The 23,605-nt window shown below is 43.6% G+C and overlaps 1 protein-coding gene across 1 annotated transcript in view; it reads right to left on the bottom strand.

Moving 5' to 3' along the window:
• LOC146808898 (phospholipase A2 inhibitor and Ly6/PLAUR domain-containing protein-like) overlaps positions 1–23,605 on the bottom strand; it is a 262,038-nt gene that overhangs the window by 15,710 nt on the left and 222,723 nt on the right. The window lies entirely within an intron of this gene.

Raw genomic sequence — 23,605 nt, 5'->3', positions numbered from 1 at the left:
GAAGGAATTATTTTTCCCTAGTTCTTGGGGTACTTGTTCAATTTTAATGTTTCGTAAAGTTTCTCTCATTGGGGCACTAGGTGTTAACATGTCAGATTCTGGTTGATACGGGGGTGGATTTTTATAAAACATGTCATCAAGAACATCATCCTCCGATTCATGCACTCCATACCCTCCTGATTCTACATTATGTCTCTTTTCCGTACATTTTCTACCTCCAACTTCTTCAGCATGTCTCACAGGAAACAAACCATCAGCCATATTTGCACTTCGCCATCGTTTCATTCTGTCATCATGATTCTCATGTCCATATGATCTACCAAACATGTACCTATGTCTTCCGCCACTCCTCTCTCTCTCTGTCATGCATTCATCTTCCCATTCTGTTAATGCTTCAAACTGTGTTGGTCTAGGTCTCGGTTCTAGATTCATCATTCTCTCTCTCAAATTTCTCATGCTCTGGAGATGTCAAAACTCCATCGTCCTATTGTCTAACCAAATACAAGTATGATATCCGTATTTCGTAACCATAAAGGATGCAGATGTTTTCGTGGGGGAAGCAACTGTCCTTCTGTAAAGATTCCACCTACACCTTCCCTAGTCACAATCGGTTTGTCCTTTGTAAACAATTTCTTGATTTTCCCAAACCAGGACTTTTTCTCTTTTTCAGGTGGATCGTAATACATCATTTTGTCTATTCTGTATATCGCTAGTTTCCTCCTACGACTATTCTGTTGTTTTAACCAATCGTAGCGCGACTCACACTAACGCACCAATCCGGAGCATCTATGTCACTTCTGTGATTCTCCAATCCCAGCGAGACTCACACTAACGCACCAATCCGGAGGTTGACATCACCCTGTAATTCTCAAATCCTAGCGCGGCGTACACTAACGCACCAATCAAGAGCGTCTAAATTTTCTTACTGATAGCCGAACCCAGCGCGGCTCTTCTGACGTCAGCCTTACTCGCTGTCGCGGCTCTCACTCCTGCTCCTGTTGACCCCTCCTTTACAAAATTTTCTCGGTAAGCTTTTTCACGTTCTTTAACTCACAAATCTGTTAATAACAACATAAAAACGCCACCATTGACTGTTTCGCTAACCAAGAACAGTTTATGACCTTTCTCACAAGAATCCCGTCTTTCCCGAGAGCAGCGTTTACCTCTGCCCTACTACGGAATCGTTACTTCCGTTGATAAAGTAGCACATCCCTCTACCTTACCCTTCTGGCAAGCATCAGCTAACCGATTCTCCAGAATTAAGACACCTAGTTGGAGACGCAATGCTCCTGAGAAATAAAACCAGAGTTTCGCAATTATCCTGAATGCCTTTTCATTCACGCACTTTCACACGGACAAATGTAGTACATTCACACAGAATTCTGTCTTTCCCGAGAGTAGCAAACAGTCTACCCTACTACAGAATTATGGGGCATATCAGCAAGGCGAGGCAATACAATTATCGCTGCTTTTGCGGCCGTTTGCAGCCGAAAAGCGGCGATAATTTTATCGCCTAATTAGCAAGCTCACGCTAACGCTTGAAAACTTGCGTTAGCATAGGAATTCCTAACGCCCAGCTTTGCATCTCTAATGAGATGCAAAGTGGGCGTTCCTGACCTGACATGACAGGAGAAATGTCGCTAAGCGACATTACTCCTATCATCAAGCCCCACGCTTTGAAGCATAGCGTCAAGAAAAGTAGCGATAACAACTGTTATCGCTACTTTCCTTACGCCTGCTTCAGGACTGACTTAGCCATGATATCCTATGGAAGGTGGATATCATGGCTAAGTTTGTGAGTCCCTATCATCAAGCTAACGCCACATTGCGTGAGATTATCGCTGGGTTTCCAGCGATCATCTCACGTTAGGCAGTTAGCGTGAGGATTTTTATTGCTTTTGAGATAAGCGTTGCTAATAGCACGCTATCTCAACGATAAAAATCCACGCTAGCTGGCGATAATTATCCTAGCTCTAAGTGCGCTTAGCTATAATTATCGCCGGTTGTTGCTGATATGCCCCTATAACACTTGTTAACAAAGTAGCACTTTCCTCTACTTTATCCTTCTAGCAAGCTTAGGGAACACCTGTTACCTTTCCAGTGATAAGCATAATCAGAGCTCCTTTTGGACTCCTGGTACCTAAGACCAACATTTCACAGGTGACCTTCCCTACCATGCATTTCTTTCATACAGGAAATGTCTCTAATGGCACCACAAGACTATGTTACCGAATCGAACCCAGACAATGCGTCGTGCAACTCCATTCGTCACATCTTTTCCCCGTGTACCTACAGGGCAACAACAATTCCGTCTTTCCAGAGAGCAGTACTTACCTCTGTTCTACTATGGAACCGTTACAACCTTCCGACTTCCTACATCCCAGAAGTCGTGCAAACAACATAGAACTCGATGCGACTCAACATAGAGTGTTAATACATAAACCAATACCAATCAATAATCAATAAGCAATTTACAAGCAATAATCACCAAACCAAAACAATAAAAACCATAACTCTGCTACCATTAAAACTGTTGCAGCGCAGAGACCTAGGTAACGGGGAAAATGGGCGAGGCCCGTACCAATATCTTCCCTTCGTCACAGACCAGACATCACACTAACGCTTTCACACATGCAGTCATTGGTGGGGCCCATAACACCAACATTCACACGTCACTTCACACTGGTCTGCACATACAGGAGAGATGAGCGGTTCAAGCGCTCGACATGTAGGGAAATACCTTATAACCTATAGGAAGAAAAGTTATATTACATATCTGTACATTAATACCCTTCCATCTACAGATCATAAAGGCACTCCTCCCACGTGATCGATGAATCAAATTAGTTGGTTTGGTTGATGGTGATTTAGAACCAGCTAAAACACATTTCAAGATTTCGATCTTACCTCCCTCAATAAATCACAAACGCATTTGCTTGTTAATCAATAATTGTTTATCTATTTTATCGTAAAAGGTTAAGCTTGCATTTAGAAAGTTTATATTAATTTGCATGTAAATCACAGAACACCATATTTACCTAATCTGGCTATCGGGCGTCCTCTAAGTCATTGGCTTGTCATAATCAAATTGGCTGTCATTCGGTCAATAGCAGCAAAATTCTTTGTGCAGCACGCTACAGTCCCAAAGAATGGACAAGGACCAAAGACGTGCAAGCATCTATCAGTGCCCATAGAATTAAGAAAGTTCACAGTTCATCGGATAAGGGGCAGCATGCGGGCCGTCAAAGATTCAGGAACGCAACAGTCACCCTAGGTAGTAGCGTCGCGTAGCGTCACCGTCGTCTTCATCGAGCAAAAAGGAAAGGGTAGCAAATCATTTTCCTCAATATTCTACCATGCAATTTATAATGAAAATGGGGTAAAGAAGTTACAATTTGTAGGTGGTGAGGTCACACTTTCAGTTCATTCTGGTTTTTTATGGGTGTCCATTGTTTTGCGCCTTGGCTGTCTTCCCACCGTGGCCTTGCAATGGAACACTAAGGCACAGGTCATGACGAGGCCACAGGAACTATTGTTGCACAGGCGCACTTCACTCCAAACCTCGTGGAACAGTGGCCATCACGTCGTGTCACGTCAGCATCCATTTTGGAACTTAGGCCCAAATGATAACTTAAGCGAAACAAACACAAAAGAGTAATTAATACATAGAAGTAATGAATCTAATGTTAACCCCTTACTAATTCCTCTATGTGCTTGTATTTATCTAGCGTATAGCGACATTTAAAGCATTCATATTCACCTTTAGGTCTTCCTTCTCGAGCAATATTACGAAAACTTTACAAAAGCCACATATATCATTCAATATTCTATTTAATACATATACTACTGTTAGTATACATACGGATTTTAGTCATAAAGATTATTTAGCCATGCAAATTGCAAATCCCACGTATATTTTGTATATTAATAAGATTGATTATTGAACATGCAAACTCATTCATAATATTACAATTAATAGATTACATAATTAGTATATTCATGCAGAATAGGGGGTATACTAAATTTTGTACTACCCGCTCCATCAAGATCAATGGTAGAAAACCATTTAGCACCTTTGGTTAATGATAGCATCTCATCAATCCTAGGAAGGGGAAACTGATCTATTATGATTGTATCATTTAAATATCTTAAATCAATACACATGCAGATTTTACCATTGGCGCGTCTGGCAATCACAGTGGGAGAAATCCAGTCAGATGCTTCTACTGGCTCAATTATACAAGCATCTTGTAATTTTTTAAGTTCCTTCTTTACTTCATCTCATACAATTAGGGGAATGTGGTGGACCTTATGAATTTTGGGAACAGCATTGGGTTTGACAAGGATCTTGTGTGTAAAATCCTCATAGTTTCCCAATACTACAACTAAAAACTTTAGGAAATTGTTTCAAAACCCATTTTTTTGTATCTTCAGCATCGCACATGACCAAAACTTGTTCATGGCTATTAGGGTCTAAGATAATATTCAGTGAACGTTGATCCTTCCATCCAAAAACAGAAGGTCCATCAGCAGCTACATATAATTTGCACAAGGTCTCCTGCCTTTAAATTGAAACATCAGGGATCTATATCCCAGCGTTTCAATTTTTCTCCTGTGAAACTTTCTGGATTTATATCAGTAGGCTGTACGTAAGAACCAATGATGTTGGCAAATTTGTCTTCCCAGATGGATCGAGCAATAATAGTAAATGGTGATCCAGAATTTGCTGCAACCTGTAAAGGTATACCACCAAAAGAAATCATGCACAGAGGTTTGTTACTGTGACCACCAGTAATGTTTACAACAATATATTTCTTCGTACCAGCGGAAATAACATCAGAATTCTCAGGAGACTCATCAGAGTCGTTACCTGACAACATTATCCGTAACACAGGTGACACAAGACTTCTTAAAACATTTCTTTCTACAAACTTTAGAGAAATGACCAATAATCCCACATTCTAGACATTTAGCTGATTTTGCGGGACATTTGTAAAATCTTGCAGTATGCGATGTGCTAACACATCTATAACACACAAAACGCGAATGACTGGTGTTGTCTTCTTTCCTCACGTTGGTATTTTGATATGACTGTTGTTTTTTATAAAAAGGAGTTTTTCCTCTCTTATTGTCACTGATCTTATTAACAGATACCACATCACTAGAAGGAGTTATGGCTTTAGCACATCTTTCAGAAAGTTCAGCTTTTTGGACAAATGTGATGATATCCTTGAGACTTGCTTCACCTTCAATCCACAGCCTGTCCTAAATATTCTTGTTTTTTGTGCACATGACAACCTGATCTCTGATCATATAGAGTGCCAAATTTGCACTTAATAGCTATTTTTTTTAACGCAGATACACAATCCTCAATTGACTCGTTAGAGTCTTGTTTGCGTTTATAAAATGTGCATCTGGAAACAGCTACACATACAACTGGTGAGTAATGATCATCAAGATCAGCAATTGCACATTTGAAAATATCCAAATCGCTGCTTCTTTCCACTTTCTGCATTTGATTCTAAACCCTGAGGCCTTCAGGTCCCAAATAGTGCATTACATTCTTTTCTTTCTCTCAGGTGACATAACACTACCATTGTCTTCTAGGGTAGCAATGCAATTGACAAGATACTTTTTCCACTCCAGATATTTTACATTAGGTTCACCTGGACTGGTTAGAAATTCTTTGGGGGTATTGAAGGTAATGCTGACACCAAACCTTTGCGTAGAGGTTGGTACGACAGACGTTGTGCTGGAATTCCCTTCCATTTATTATTGAGTAAAGTCAACAATGGTAACGAAGCGGAAGAGAAAACGAAGGAAAAGAGACACAAATGAAGTTCTTACTGCGCTGTATAAGTTGGTCAAGATCTGACTCAGGAAGCGGATGAAATAAGCACAAGTGGAGGCAAACACGAATATTGTAGCTATGAAGTATGCACTCAGAAACGAACAGTGCAAAGATGGCGGCTGAAGAATGCGCGGCGTGACAGTGTACGTTTAAACGTCTTGATGCTCACCATGGCTGGAACTCAAACAGTGGAACGCAGAAGGACAATTGTGAAATCCTAGTCCTCGCGTTCAATGGAGAATGCACGTGGAGCAATGGTTGCCGAGAGTTAGAAGGTAAGCAAGGCGCAGCGTTACAATGTTGCAGAAGAGAAAAAGGTAAAATTTAACTCACAGAAAGCTGGCGGAGTTCCCTCGGAGGAGTTTCTCTTCTGTTTACTTCGTATGAAGTTTGAAATAGACACACCATGTAGAAATGTTAAAGTTCACGGTGCAGTGAAATCGGATTCCGTGGATTTCCCAGTAGAAAGTTGGCAGGGGTTGGACCATAACTCATCGCCAAAAAGGTGTAGCAACTCCGCATTAACACAGGACTCGTAGAATGAATAAAACCAGGTTTCCTTTTTCAAACCCCTGCGTAGCAGGTACAACCAGCACGAACGGTCTCCAAGCAGAACTGAAGACAAGGAGAGCGCTAACTACATAATACAGTTTTAATCAATTTCTATGGTTCTAGAGTATTAGCAAAGTTCTGATATTAACCCACAACTTACCAGTGATGTACAATGCTATACCCTGCCTTCTCACCCCACTGCCCCTGCCCGCACTCCCGTTTGCAATGCAATAGGTCTCGCGTAAATGCGAGTACTATTGCATTGCAAATGCTTGTTTTGTTTCTCTACAGGCCTACACAGTTTGGGATAATGCCTAGTTTTATGCTAATAAAAGAATCCCACATTGATCTTTAACCAGCATAAAAGTTGAAGGTCCATTGCTTGCTGCAGAGTATCCCAGCTGCCACTCGTAACGGCGCTCAGTGTGACGTGCCATCCTGCTCCGCTGATCGGTGGTAGCTCGCTCTGGTTATGATTGCTGTCTGCCTATCTGTCGCTGCTGGGGACCTCCGTCACTGAAGACCCATTTCCCATTACAGGCCTGGCCTGTGGGGTCTCCTATCTCATCGGAAGAGGACATACAAACAGATTTGCAACGCCCTCAGGTAGTGTATGCTTGCTTCTCTTCACGCCTCAAGATTGTTGTAGCCAGTTGGGACAACGCGTCGGTTTCCTCATCATTCACAAAGGCCCTGTACGCTGCTGCTTGATTTAGTTTTTTTGCCCCTCCAGCTAGTGAGTTCATTGAAATGGGAAGCGGCGGACTGTAATGTCCTGTTCGCTTTGTTGGTGTGCAGGGAGGCGGTATCTGTGTTAGTCATTGCCCACAATCCCTGCCGGAGAGAAAACACCTCCATTGCCTCCGCCCGACTCAGAGTGTCCAACAGGAACCTCATCCTGGCAAAACGGGAAGATTTCTGTTCAGAAGGACTGCTCGGCTGACTGCAAGACACACTTTCAAGGTCTCTTATGGCAACCCTGCTGGGTGCATCTATGCATGCCCCGTCAGAAGGTAGCATTGTGGGCTCGGCACAGGCAGAAGGGTCATTTATGAGGCACTCACTGACCCACCAGCCTGTTGGACTCTTGATCGGAAGAGGACATTTGCTGAATTTAGATTTAGTAGCAAACTTCCAATTGTGCCAAAAGATAGAGACTACAGCAATTTAATCAAGTCCTACAGAATCCATACTCCCGCATTTGAAAAGGGAATTTGTTTGAGCATCCACAGAAAAATTGAATCTTAACTATCTTAAGTGTTGCAGACGTTGCAGAGTCCTATTACTGGTGCAGAGCATTATTTTAAAAAAACCTTTACGGAATTTGTTAAGAAACTTGGCTGAAATCCCACTGCAGTAAAGCGGATGGCATTTTGACGGGTGAGGGGCCAGAAGAGGTAGAAGAGAGAGTAATATGAAGATACATAATTCCAGGCAGTCCTGCAAACTTGTGGTATGTCATATGCAGCAACTGAGTGGAAACAGCACAGTGTGCCTCTCAATGACACCTGGCTGCGGCACTATTATATAGGTCTTAAAATGCTGTTGTAAGGACAAAATGTACACAGCTGGGGGTCTTTGCTGTCCTCAACCTTATTTCCTCCAAGTTCCCCTATTTGACATGTCACTCTCCAGTCTTCGACCCAAAGGTGCGCCACAGTGGCAACTCTGATTGTTCACCAGTAGAAATGCTCTCAGAAAAGCAGGACTCTAGCAATGAATGCTGATGGATTAACGTCTAAATCTGTTGATAGATCTTTGGCGCCACCAGTGGCTAATTAAAGAACTGCAATGAGACATATTTTCAGAGTCCAAGACTGTCAAGCTACTGTACTTTAAGGTCTCTGTAGTGAAGATATTTATTTTATTATCTATTTAAATTTTTGCATTCATGTAGCACAGTCCTACAAGCCCCGGGGGGAAGCAGAGTGCTTTACATAGCACAAAACAAATACAAGTCAAGGTGCCAGCCTAGGTTGACAGCACCTGGCTGTTTACAAAAGTAGAAAGACAGGTGCTATGCGGAGAGGCGATGACGATAGGTGCACCATGCAGAGGGAGAAGATGATGGTTTGAGTATACAGGATACTGCAAAGGGCCCTCAAACAGAGCAAGCTGTGAGCAGGAAGCTCTGTATTGGAGGGGCTTCCACTGGAAAGTGTCAAACAATTCCAACATTAACCAATTAGAAAATCACCACCGCCCAGGGCGTCCCAAATCTGCTCAAAATCAGCAAAGAAAAGTGAGGCTTATTAAGATTCTTAACGGGTTTTGGCGATGGGATGGTCAGGAATATGGAAGACATCTGTCAGCCCAAGTGACATGCTTTACCTTAATGCTACAATGCCTCCAAGGATTTACCCATGTTTTTCACCCGGAGCCTGGGACAATAACTCAAAAACTGAACAATGGTTCCTTAAATGCATTTACATACAGTACAATTAATGTCTTTGTACTTAATGAGAAGTATGGTATTGTATACCGTGAAATAGGGAGAATACGCAAAATATAGAGAACAGAGTTTCTCATTAATACTCAAAACACATCTAACATGGGCTTCAATTGGAATTCCACAGAGCATATTATCAAGCCCATTATCGCCTGTCTTGATAATATGCCCCATTGTTTCTCATTATTACTCAAAACAAAGCAGTAGCAAAAACAATATGTTTATTCACTCTGGTTTACAAATACGAAACAGTGAGAAGTGAGCAAGTGTGAAAGGAAGAGCTTGGTGCTCATAACGTGATTCTCTCAAGACACTGCATGATTAAAAACACAAAAGAAACACACATGACAGTGTGCTCGGTTTTGTTTTGTGCCATAAAGAGGTGCATTTCCCGACAGACATTGGATTAATCATATCAGTTCGCCATGGGGTTATGTCAACAAGTTTCGGCCAAAGGGAATTAGAGGCTCATCATCAGGACTGATAACTTGGCAAAACGGTCCGAGTGAAAGGCTGGAGGGGTGGGAAAATCAAAGGGAGAAAATAGGGTGATGAACTGGGAGAGGCTGATTTCCAGTACCGGTAAGAAGGCACCCTTTCTCATCAATTGGGCATTGATTCCCAAACCCTTAGTGAGAGTAAAGGGAAAAGAGATAAGTTGGTTGATATAGTGTGCTCACATGTCCCCGTGATACTCTCTCTAGACTTAAAATTAACCATATAGTAGTGGCCTACTATAGACAATTTAGTCAGTATGGGGAATGGGTGCTTTTAATAGCCTAATAATGGGAACATTCAGGTTGACATACAAGTAGTTAATTCATGTTGGCATACAAGTAGTTAATTCATGTTTCATGTTGGCATGCAAGTAGTTAATTCATGTTGGCATACAAATATTTCATTCATGTTGGCATACAAGTATTTCATTTATGTTGGCATACAAGTATTTCATCCATGTTGGCATACAAGTATTTCATTCATGTTGGCATACAAGTATTTAATTTATGTTGGCATACAAGTATTTAATTCATGTTGGCATACAAGTAGTTAATTCATTGAGAGACCACACCACCTATTAAAGAAAGCTACTAAGGAAGCCTACAGCGTGGTCAGAATAGCTGAATCAGTGTAAAATGCTGGTACAAAGAGGGTAGGACCAGTTAGCAGCCATGCAGAGAATCCTAAATCTTTAAATAAAAGGTATGTTGTGGCTGGCAGTGCATGCTGGAGGGGGCACTTTTGAGTGAACTCACACTCGAAGAACAGAGTCTCAAATGAGGGAAAAGTCTGTCTGAAATTCGGGCACAGTTAAAATAAAATGTGGAGCATTTTTTCGAAAACAAGTTGCTTGGCAACCAAGGTTTTGCCATCTGTACATTGTAAATCAGGTACAGTGGACTCATCACAGCACAACCTTGGATGCAAACCTACCTCCCTGGGGTCGGAACAATTATGAGCCTCAAATGAAATTGAATCGAGACAAAGAGTTTAGACTAACATGGCAAGATGGGCACAGCTACAGCTACCTGTTTCGGCAGGCTCTAGCAAAAGTTTCTTTACCAATGGCCCAACCATAACCTTTACCAGTGCAGTGCTAAAGTAAGAGTTGATGAGGGCTATGACAGTTTTAATTAGAAATGGGTTGTTAAATCAGCTCCTTAAATAAAGCAGGAGGTCAGATATCTAGTGGGGACTCCGACATTTTGCTCTTGTTCACAATAGATACAAACTCTACAAGTGATAACTGTTGTGGACACCAGGACTCTGAGGATACTACTTCCCGGGCAGCAGGTGGGGGAACCAGGAAGTGATGGGCACAGAAAGGGGGGGCACAGGGGTCTAGGGTTGCCCCATTTAGAGCTGCTCTTCTTTATGCTGTTGCCAGATTTCCCACTAGCAAAAGAAAAGGGCAACCTAGCCCCTACCTACTTCAAATGGCTCCTGATCAGTACACAGTGGTCTATGAGAACTGCCTGCCTGATGTACAAAGCGATACCAAAGGGGATGATGGACAGAGCGTTTGAGCAAATCAAATACTCACCCCCAGTCAACTGATCTGGGTTGAATCTATCATCATTCTTTAGCTCACTCCACCACCCCAGTTCAGACATGGCCATATGCAAATCAGTCTGACCCTGTGCCTCTTGGGAACAGTCCAGCCCGAACTATCAAGCCATGTCTTCCCTGGACCGGAAACAAGCATCCTGGGACCGGTTTCGGGTTCATAAATCAGCCAGGCTATCTTGAATCCAGTGGAAGACATGGCTTGGCAGTTCGGGAAGGACTGTTCCCATGAGGCACAGGGTCAGACTGATTTGCATATGGCCATGTCTGAACTGGGGTGGTAGAGTGAGCTAAAGAATGATGATGGATTAAACCCAGATCAGTTGACTGGGGTTGAGTGTTTGATTTGCTCAAACACTCCGTCCAGCATCCCCTTTGGTATCGCTTTGCCTGATGTACAAAGCTCAGCCTCCAAACTCCGAAACACTTTAAAAGGAAGCAAAAAGCAGCTGGTAGTGGCGTCATCCCTACTTCAGGAACTCAGGCATCAGGACACTGGCACATAAAATGGGTAATAAAGCTGCTGCAAGCTTCACAAAAAAATACAATGGGTAAGACTACTATTAGTATCACTCATTCTTTAAGGAAGCAGTTTAGAAATATGATTCTCAATTACAACTATTCAAGTTAACAGGTTGCTCACTTGAGAAACTGTGTTAAATATGAAGTGGTAAAATGACACAGGTAAGATCAAATGAAGAATGAGGCAAACACCTGCTAGTTCCTAGAGAGATTAAATGTAAGGAATAAAGCAAATAGGGTGCAGCACATGAGTCAGATGACAAAACTCCAAGCCGTATAACTCACCAGCGTTGGCAGCTGTTTGAGTCTCCTGCTGGTGCTATGTGTCTGATTTGCCGATCGCCAATCTTACACAAGGGCCAATGAGATAAGACTGAGCTGTGGCAGTTCAATACTTAACCACAGTAAGGATTTCTTGACAGAAGGTATCCATAAGATTTTCACTCCCTTCCCTGCTAAAAAAAGGACAATATCTTGCGGCTCCACTTTTTAAGCAGAAGCCAAGACTTCACAGATCCTTCTGTGGCAACACTCCCAGAATCTGGAATACCTTCTCTCCTCACATCATGAATTCTCTCTCCTTCAAGATTTGTAGATCCCTTCTTAAGGACATGCTCCTTCCCAAACATCTTCCCCTGACAGTATGATATCATGTGCATCATATTAATGCAGCTCTCTGCCAAACATTGATCCAACCTCTCGGCAACCTGTTTTCTTAATGCTCTCCTCTAACATTCCTACTTGTCCCTACCTCTAAATCTATTGTGTTCCCTCAAAACATGGTATTGTATATCACAGTTTTCAGCAATTATTTCTTCTTTATGGTTCTCCACTTTCAACGCTGCTACTGTCCCCTACTTGTAATAAGCCCTACAATATGGGCCGGAGTCCCAGAAATAACTTACACTTCTGAATACGTTTACACTTTTGAGTTAGGTTGCTCCTTTCAGTATTCACAAACTTTGAGTCTAAACATACTACAAAAGTGAACTGTGAATGTTTCCACCCCCTGAGAATTGTAATTGATTTACTTTTGTGTGGGTAGATGACGCCCCACCCTAAACTTCTCCCTGGCCGACCCCAAACCCCTCTCATTCCTCCCTAATCCTATCCCCTTTTTGCAAAAACGTTATAAAGATGATTGCTAGGAACACTCAGGTAAACGCTTTAATTATTAAGAAAGTCCAGTTAATATGGGCTAGTAATAGAAGTATCTGATGCTTCAAGAGGGCACATTGTCTACCAAGTCACCTGTACACTGTGATATTCCACCCGACAACCATGTGGCCTAAAGCACGCAAGTTCACCAATTCATTGTTCCACCAGGGTTATTTTTAAAGTCTTCTTTGTTAGAAGTGCCAATCTTCAATGCACATGGGCTAGAGAGTGTCATAGCATACGCACTAGCTGCTGGAATACAACACAGAGATGTGTGGCACTCGGCGGGCACTAGTGGGTGTAACACAGCAATGGGCTCAGCCAGGAGCACGCTGTGACTCTCAAGTGAGGTTCGTCTCCTTTCCAGAGAGTAAAATAAAAAGTATTACACATCCGGCGGTGGATATGTGTTTTATTAACCGGGAGGGGGGTGAGCAGTAGCTTTACTACAGTGATCTAATGAGCAACTAGAGTGCTAACATTCAGAATTTATGGCAAATGTGTGACACATCTGAATGCCTTCTTGATGGAGCCAAAATAAAAAAACTGAAAGTATTTCCTACTGCGGAGACTGCAGTGAATGAGGAAATTAGGAAACTTCATAACAAATAAATCTCCCAAGATGGCCACCAGAGACAAAAGAGCCCAAACGTAGCCCAAATATCACCCAGATGTAGCCCAAGTATAGCCCAATTACAGAATGTCCCAGAGTGTTCTTAAGAACAACTAGAGCGCTTACTGTCTTACTTATAACAAAAGTATGGCACACCTGAAGCCATCTTGATTGGAATAAACTGGTAACACTTAAACATTTAATTTAAAAAGGAACACAATGAGGGGGCTCATTTTGCCATAGAAATTATGATTAGTGCTGAAGAAAGAAAAATTAGGGCACATTTTGAGTGACTACTCAAATCTTCTTCTATTTCATTAAAAAATTCTGATATGCAGACTGAAACATGCACTTTTAATAGCAGCAGCAGACTTCCGTGGTGAGCAGTAGCTTTACTACAGTGATCTAATGAGCAACTAGAGTCCTAACATTCAAATGTTTGACATATCTGAATACCTTCTTGATGGAATCAAAGTAAAAAACTGAAAGCATTTCCTACTGAGGAGACTGCAGTAAATGAGGACATTAGGAAACTTCATAACAAATAAATCTCCCAAGATGGCCACCAGAGACAAAAGAGCCCAAATGCAGCACAAAGGACACCCAGATGTAGCCCAGATGTAGCCCAATGACAGAAGTGTGCAGAACACTTATTTTTTGTGTATTTGCAGTTTTATCTAGTGCAGACTTGTCAGGTATTGGAGTGCTTTACATGAGCATTGGTTACATCACACAAGATCAAATTCATTTTGGTTGTAGACATGGGGAGATTAAGTGATTTGACCAGAATCACAGAATGTTGAGCTGAAGCAGAAACTCCAACCTGGTTCCCCGGTTGCAAAGTCTGCAGCTCTGGAAGTAACACCACATCCTCTCCCCTAGGTGCAACATTTAATCAAGTGGCCAACTGGATACAAAAAAACAGAAAGATTACAAATAATTTAAAAGTTCTTTGTGGCTATTTGAAAACTCAGAAAATATGTCCTCATTTTAGTTTTTTTGAGCACTAACCATAATTTTGATGCACATAAGACCCTCTCATATATGTAATTTCTAAAGGAAATGCTCTAGGTATCACAGTTTTGATTACATCAAGATGAGGTCAGACGTTCCACACTTTTGTAATAAATATAGAATGTTAGCAATCTAGTTTATTTTATTTATTTATTTAAGCAATTTATTGAGCGCACAAATACCCTGAGGTGTCTCGGCGCTTTGAGGACAGCTGTTAATGCAGAAAAGAGAGGAGGGAATCATTTACTGAAATAGTCACGTTTTTATATTTTTACCGAAAGATAATAAGGTGGGTGAGTTTTTGATGTGTATCGGGAGTGTGTTCTAGAGTTTAGTTGTAGCTTCAATAAATCTTCTGTCACCCCAACTGACTTTCTTAGTTCTAGGAACTATTAGCAGCTGATCTGAGCCGGAACGTAAGGTCCTATTTGGTGTGTAGAAGCAAAGGTTCTTTTTAAAGAATGCTGGGCCTGAGTTGTGAATTGCTTTGGAGGTTATACACAATGCCTTAAATTTTGTTCTGCTTTTAATGGGTAGCCAATGTAATTGTCGAATGACTCCCGAGATGGATTTGAATTTGGGTGTGCCTGAAAGAATTCTAGCTGCGGCATTTTGTACCATCTGTAGTTTGTGTGAGACTTTTTCTTGTGCATTGATGAGTAGGTCATTACAGTAATCTATTTTTGTCATAACAAGGGTGCTGATGAGGGTTTTTCCTGAATTAGACGGAAGGTAGGGTAGAAGTTTCTTTATCATTCTAATCGTGTAGAATGAGGATGAGGTAACAGAGTTGACATGCGGAATGAATGATAACTTGTCGTCAAAGACGAGTTGTTCATTGGGATACTGTTGAGAGGCAGAGGCCAGGGGCACGGACTCTGAAAATTGAAGGCAGGTAGGAGAGTGCAGAGGCAACAATTGGACCACACTGGGCAGGCATGAAGGGCAGTGGCAGCACAACAGACTGTGGAGGGCAGTGGAAAGGGGGGCAGGGGCAACACACCACCAATACAGGACTGGCAAGAGAGGCTGTGGCAATATAATAGACCATTGTGGGCAGAAGGAAGAGGCAGTGGTATTACAACCATACATGCCAACAGACCCGTTTCAGCCAGGAAACGTCCAATGTTTTTAAGCTCAAATGGGCTTTATTTTATCTGTCTCCTGTCTACAATCTCCTCTTTTTCAATGTAACTCAAAGGGGAAAATCAATACCCCAGTTTTTTTTCAAAATCTCCCTCTTAACAAGTTCAAAATGTTCGCAAGTATGGTACATTGGATCATGGTAGGCAGGAGGAATTGGGGTAGGGACATGGACTCGGATAACAGAGGACAGGAGGGACATGGAGAGGTGCACCAAACTGACCCTACAGGCCAGGCATCAGGGTTTGCAGCAGCACAATACACCACACAGGGCATGCGGGACGGGAGTGCAGCACAACAATCCATAGAAAGCAATAGGGAGGGGACAGGACCATGTACATGGACAACAGAGAACAGAGGGGAAAGAGGCAATGCTAGCTAGCTGACCATAATGGACAGACAGGAGAGAAAGCTGCAGCATAACAGACCATAAAGGACAGGAGGGACGGATCAGAGGCATTACAATGGAACAGACAAGCCAGGAGGGAGGGAATAAGGGTCTGCACATGGAAACAGAGGGCTGGGGGCAAGGGGGCAGGGCAGGAGCAGCAAGATGACCATGGAGGTCAGGCAGGATGGGCACTAGAAACAAGACACACCATGGAGAGCAACAATGAGACTATGATGGCATTCACACAGACCATGGAGGGAAGGTGGGAGGGGGTCAGGGGCAGCTAGCTGACCACACAGGGAAGGTGGGAGGGGCCATGGCAGCACAGAAGTCCATGCATGGCAAGCGGGAGGGTTAGTGGCAGCACAATGGCTATGATGGGCAAGAAGGAGGGTACAGGGGCATGCACAAAGGACCATGGAGGATAGAAGGGAGGGTCAGGACCTGGGCACAGACAAGAGAGTTCAGGGGAAGGGGCCTCACAACAGACCGCACGGGCAGGCAGGAGGAGCAGTTGCAGCACAACAGACCAGGGAGGGCAGAAGGGTGTGGCAGTAAAATGGACCATGGAGGACAGGAGGAAGGGGATAGGGGCATGGCATGTGGACAGGCAGGGTGGAGGTGACAGGGACAGGGACAGGTTACAGTCATCTGACAATGCTAGGCAGGTGGGAGGGGAGTGGCAGCTCAACAGAACACGCAGAGTAGATAGGAGTGGCAGGTCCATGGAACATGGTGGGCAAAAAGGATGGAGCAGGGGCATGCACAAAGACGTCGGAGGGCAGGGAGAAGGAGAATAGGTGCAGCAAGCTAAGCACAGAGGCTAAGCAGGAGGTCAATGATGGGCCATATAATTGGGCGATGTATGATGTTACAACGCATGCTTTTACAACGCATGCTGTTACAACGAAATTTTTACAACGCAAATGCAGTGACAACGCAAGTCTTTACAACACAAGTCTTTACATCGACTTGCACTAGATGGCGTGCTAACATTAAAAAAGTGTAATTTACTATTCTAACTCCAGTCCACGTAACAGTAGGGAAGGTGTTTGGATAGTAAACTACACTATTTTTAATGTTAGCACGCCATCTAGTGCAAGTCGATGTAAAGACTTGCGTTGTAATGGCATGCGTTGTCAATGCATTTGCATTGTAACAGTTTCGTTGTAATGGCAGTGCGTTGTAAAAGTTGCGTTGTAAAGGTTGTTCCCCATAATTGGGCAATGGAGGGCAGGAGGAGTGAACTGGTACATCGTGCTAAATGGAGGGCTGTGGCAGCACATCAGACCATGCATGGCAGGAGGGAGGAGGCTAGTCCATGGATTCAGACAACAGAGGATAGGGAGGAGGTGGATGGGGCAGCAAGCTAACTGTTCAGAGAAGGTGGGTATTAGGAACTTTATTGTTTTAAAAATGTGTGTCTGTGCGAACTACTTAAAATATGAAGTATGCAGCATAATCTCACTTTTATTCAGGAAGAAGAGGACGTTTGTGACTGACTCCAGGCTCACTTGGCAGAAACACCCCTGACCCTCCACCCCCATTGCAAAATGTAATGCCCGTGAAAAGGGTAGGTGGACACAGTGTTATATAGAACATAGCCCTGAGAGTACGATTGAAAATGAAAACTAGATATAGTATATGGTATAAACTATGCAGCAAAAAGTGTGATATAAGATGAACCGGGGCGGGAAATATAATATGCAATACATTGTGCGCAATGACAGATTCATTGGAGAGCGCGAGATAGCACAGGCACTAGCGCGTGCTATGCGATATGCGCCTTGGAGTGTAATATGCACAGGGCAGTGTTGTGTAACCTAACTAGTCTCTAAAGTTGTAATATAAAATATGTGCTGGGAAGTGTAAGGTTGCATATGCACTGTGACAAAGATATGGATCCCAGATTGTAATATGTCTGGCATAGCGCTGTGCATTATAACAGGCATCGAGGAAGGCACGTTAGATGGGGCAATATAACCCGTGCGAAGGCAAGTGTGGCATGACATATTCACAGGGTGGTGTTACCGTGCACATGGGCTAGAGAGTGTCATAGCATACGCACTAGCTGGTGGAATACAACACAGAGGTGTGTGGCACTCGGTGGGCACTGGTGGGTGTAACACAGCATTGGGCTCAGCCAGGAGCATGCTGTGTCTCTCAAGTGAGGTTTGTCTCTTTTCCAGAGAGTAAAATAAAAAGTATTACACATCCGGCAGTGGATGTGTGTTTAATTAACGGTGAGGGGGTTTCTTGCATAGTTTGGTCGAATTTTTGTCGAATCCCCTTTGAATGGCTTGGTGTGCATGTGTATTAAATGTGCCCGTCAATAGCTACCCATGTTTGTATAAATAAACGACAAGGGTGTCTACTTGGAGAGTACCCACTGGCGGGGGCGCCGGGATTAGGCACGGTAGGGCGTCAGACACGTCAGAGCTTCACTAGCGGTGTAAATACATTCCATGTGGATTCATTGTATGCATAGTCACCTTTTAATGAATATCACGTAAATCGTCATGGTGATAGGTACATACGGTTTGTCCAGCATGTCCTAGGTGTTTTTATACACATATATTTTTTTAAAATATTAAAAAGCAAAGGCCGGCCCCGGGGGATGGGGTCCCCGGGGCCATAAGTGGCCTGAGGAGGGGGGCAACGCAGCCTCCCTCCTAAAGAATTTTTTTAAAAAGAGGCCATGACCCGGGGGTTGGGGTCCCCGGGGCCAATTAAGGCCTTGGGAGGGCCAAATTTATTTATTTCAACAAAAAAAATGAGGGTGCGGGCCCTGGGGAATGGGGTCCCCAGGGCCAATAAATTAGAAAAAGAAGGGGGGCCACACAGCCCTCCTTCTTAAAAAAATAAAATAAATAAAAGACCGGCATCACGCCAGAGGCCACGCCCCCTCCTTGCAGCACTCTGCTAACGCGCCCCCTGGCCAGTTGTAAGTTGGGGAATTAATTCCCCTTCAATACTGAGGGTCCCTGAGGGCCAACTAGCCCAACAGGTATCTCCAGCATGCGCCAGGGAGCTGCGTTGCAGACAGGTGTTCTGAGGCCACGCCCCTTTTTACACCTCTATGCAACGCAGCTCTGTGGCGCTTACTGGAGGTACCTAGTGGGCTAGATTGACCCTAGGGACCCTTAGGATTCAAGGGGACTTAATCTCTCAATTTAGAACGGCCACAGGGCGCGTTTACACAGTGGTGTAGGGAGGGGACGGGCCTGAGGTGACGTGTGCAAACACGCCCTATGGCGCGTTTTAAGTTGGGGAAATAATTCCCCTTCAATCCTGAGGGCCCCTGGGGGCTAACTAGCCCACCAGGTTCTTCCAGTAAGCACCACTGCGCTACGTTGCAGAGAGGTGGTCTAGGCCGTGCCCCTTTTTACATCTCTCTGCAACGCAGCTCTGTGGCGCTTACTGGAGGTACCTAGTGGTCTAGTTGGACCCTAGGGACCCTCAGGATTCAAGGGGACTTAATCTCCCAACTTAAAACAGCCACAGGGCGTGTTTACACAGTGGGGAAGGGAGGGGACGGGGCCTGAGGTGACGTGTACAAACACGCCCTTTGGCGCGTTTTAAGAGGTAGTTTTAATCCCCTGCCCTATTATATACTAGGGGCTTACAGAGGAGGTCATGCTAATCACAGGGGGACCCCAACGCATAGTGTTCCCTAGTGTATGTAGGTGTTTTCAATGTATTCTGAGTGTCTTTTAACATAGCACTGGCTCTAGGACTGGTTAGTCAGACTCAGTTACCACCAGTATCCGTCTGAAAAAGTTGAGGGTACTGAATGATTTTGCAACAAGGCTTCTTTCTGCTCTTCTGTTTGTTCTTTCTGCACGTTATCCTTCTTCCTGCACTTTTCTTCGTCTTTGAGGACTTCTGTTGCTTCTTTCTGCATTTCTTTTTTTTGTTTCTGTGCATTTTTTCTTCTTTCTTCACATGTCCTATCTCTGTAGGCATAGTTAGAAATTAGCATTTAAAAAACCTTTAAAATTCACTGAAAGAACCATAGGTTTCAGGCACGTTATAGTTAGGAATTAGCATTTAAAAAACCTTAGATATTCACTGAAAAAAACATAGGTTTCAGGGGCGTTATTGTTAGCTGGACTTTTCACTCGTTCAAAACCATTGAAATTCCCACGTTATAGTTAGTTCAGCTAACTATAACTCGCGTGCCCGCAATGCACTGCTGATGATGTCACATATTACATCACTCATGACATGGTCAGTGACATCACTCATGACATCACTGATGACATCTCAAATGACATCACTGATGACATCATCCTTGTGATAGAGTGGCAGACCTCCTCTCCCCCTAATATAACCTTTGATACACACATTCAAAAATAGAAACTAAAACTTTCAAAACAATGGACATACCAATACCAGTTACAACAACCTATTCAGTAATTCTAAGATCCACATACATATCCACTCATTCACCAACAGTCCTATACAGCCACTCATACATGTACTCACTCATCATACGTACTCATACACCTATACAACCTGTTACACAACGCCACTCATCCATAGAGTCACTCACGCACATAGTCACTCATGCTAATAAAGAATCAAACATCCATTTACTTGTATATACAGTTATACACACATCACCACACTTACTTCTACAGAAACTTACACATACTTAGTCTTTTAAACAATCACTTATAGAAACACATACTTATTCACACAGGAACTCTTTCAATCTCTCACTCTCACATAAAAATACTCACTTATATACTCCAATAGTCACATATACTAGTTTAAAACATATGTAGTTACTCATAAAGACACTATTGAGACAGTCATTCACTCACTAACACACCCATGCACACACTCATCCACCCATACAGTCCTGCACACATGCTGTCTTCAACACATACAAACAGTGAGTCACTCATTCATGCACCTATGCACTACGTAATACCCCCACCGAACCATACAGACACTCATACTTATACTCAAAAAACTAACTAATAACCTACATAGACACTCATGTAGCTACTCACCAACCCATGCAGCCACTTATACACAAAGTGAGAGACTGATACAGATATTTACACATTTAAACATTACTCACTAAGCCATGTATTCACTAAGATACACTTAATCAATCAGTTATACAATCAATTTTTCAAAAACAAATCATCCATTTAGACACTTATATACCCATTTATTCTTCCATCGACCTTGAGATATACGTATATAAAACATATGTAATTTTCAGAAAAACACACATTCACTGGATGATTTCATCAGTGATGTCTTCAGTGATGTCATTTGAGATGTCATGAGTGATGTCCTGAGTGATGTCACTGACCATGTCATGAGTGATGTAATATGTGACGTCATCAGCAGTGCATTGCGGGCGCGCGAGTTATAGTTAGCTGAACTAACTATAATGGGGGAATTTCAATGGTTTTGAACGAGTGAAAAGTCCAGCTAACAATAACGCTCCTGAAACCTATGGTTTTTTCAGTGAATTTCTAAGGTTTTTTAAATGCTAATTCCCTAACTATAACGTGCCTGAAACCTATGGTTTTTTCAGTGACTTGTGTCATTGTCTTTCGTAAATGCAGCCATCTGATTGATTATGAGGCTTGTTAGTCCCTCCTTTGGCCATGTAGTCATTTGTTTCCTTCATGGCTACTGGCCCCTTTATTTCGAGTGTTGCACGGTATGTTTTATTTAGATTGTGAGCACTATTTTCTTCCCATGCCTTCTCCCCTCCCTCCCACAGTCCGTGCCTTCTCGCCTTCCCCGCACTCCAGTTGTTCGTGGCTTCTCGCCCCCTGACTCCCATTTGTAATGCAATAGGTCTCGCGAAAATGGGAGTCCTATTGCATTGCAAATGCTTTTGTTATTTTCCTACTTGTTTTCGGAGCTCTGCTCTTTATTATTCCCTGCCGCTTACAAATGTGATCCCAGCCGGGGCACTCCTAGTGTTGCTGCCCCAGTTCTTTTATTTAGAATTAGGAACATTGTTTCTGATGGCTTTAAATAAAAGGTAATTCAATTATTAAAAACACAGATCGTGTGTGTTGTGAAGCAAGTTTGCTCCGTATAAAAGTGCGGGTTTTGTCCTCGCTGGTGTGTTTTGTTTTTCGAGTGGAGATTTACACAGCATCTTGCCACCGTGCATGCCAAAATGTGTATGTATGTGTTACTGTACGAAAGTGACCACCTCCACCAAAGCAACACTAGTTCAAGAAACAGTTTGAAGATATGGACAATGAAAGTTGTATAATAACAATGCGATTTTTTTTTTGTCTGACAGTTATGTTCCAGTTTGCGAGTGGTAGTTTGCTACCATATGATTTTATGGAAAATAGAATTGCATCAGTTTTACTCCACAACGCCTCACGTCTCTTATTACAGTGCCGTTGATGGCATGACTGCATAGTTTAATAAATACCTGATTATTGTTTGAGGCGCTGGTGTGCTGTGGCTGCCGCTTTAAGCCGTCAGACAGTGAGGCTGTAATTTTCTTTTTCCTTTCAAGGCCATGTGGTACATGCGTGCTGCCGTGTGTTTCAGTTTCCCTTTCACAGCTACTGATATCAGCGTTTGCAAATGTGGTGTCCAATGTCTGCACACCCTGCCTTCTGCTGATTGGAAGCATGTGTCAAGAGGCGTCACCCTGAGACAAGGACCCCATTCTACTGCAGCAAAGGAGCGACCTCTCATCTGTTTCAATGGGCCTTCCTTCCACTTTACTCTGTTTAAAGTGAAATTGATACATTTTGTATGGGAACTCTGCCCCTTGGTTCATTTACAGCCACAGAGAAACGCCATTCTGGCCCATTATGCTCACAGGTGGTAGAGTCACCTGAGCATGTGCGGGTTCTTCTGCCCTACGTATCAAGGTTTTAGAAGGTGGTCTCCCACAACCTGGGTTTTCGGGATTTTAGGACTGTTTTTAGAGTATTAAGAAGTGATACTAGGTAGTCTATTGTCGTTGCGGAAGTCCTCATCCTGGGCTCCTCGCCCTCCGCCTGGGACGACTCCTGGTGGCCCCCCGCCCTGGGCACCGCACCCAAACCGACAGACCACGCACGCAACCTGGGCTTCATCCTGGACTCCTCCCTCTCCATGACCAGACAAGTCAACGCCGTCTCCTTGTCTTGTTTCAACATCCTGCGCATGCTACGTAAGATCTTCCGGTGGATCCCCACCGAGACCAGGAAGATGGTCACCCAGGCCCTCGTCACCAGCCGTCTGGACTACGGCAACGCCCTCTACGTCGGAACCACCGCCAAGCTCCAAAAGAGACTCCAGCGGATCCAGAACGCCTCAGCGAGACTCATCCTCGATATCCCCAGACACAGCCACATCTCCAGACACCTGAGAGACCTGCACTGGCTCCCGGTCAACAAGAGAATTACCTTCCGGCTCCTCACCCACACACACAAAGCCCTACACAACCAAGGCCCGAGTTACCTCAACAGCCGCCTCAACTTCTACGCTCCCAAACGCCATCTCCGATCGACCAGTCACGCCCTCGCCGCCGCCCCCCGCATCCGAAGAGCGACAACAGGAGGAAGGTCCTTCTCCCACCTGGCCGTCAAGACCTGGAACTCCCTCCCTCCCGACCTACGCCTGACCCAAGACCACCTCTCCTTCAGGAAGAAGCTCAAGACCTGGCTGTTCGAGCAGTAGCGGACCCCCCGCCCCCCCCAAGCGCCTTGAGACCCTCCGGGTGAGTAGTGCGCGTTATAAATCCCTTTGATTGATTGATTGATTGCTGTTTTCTGGTTTCTGCTGCACACGTGGAGGCTTAGACCAACATTGTGGTCCAGCTGAGGAATTGGGAACAATAAACTGCCCCTTCTTATT

The sequence above is a fragment of the Triturus cristatus genome, chromosome 7, assembly GCF_964204655.1.
Source record: "Triturus cristatus chromosome 7, aTriCri1.1, whole genome shotgun sequence".
In the NCBI taxonomy this organism is placed as follows: Eukaryota; Metazoa; Chordata; class Amphibia; order Caudata; family Salamandridae; genus Triturus; species Triturus cristatus.
The sequence above is the reverse complement of the archived record's forward strand: the minus strand, read 5'-3'. Positions and strand labels throughout refer to the sequence as shown.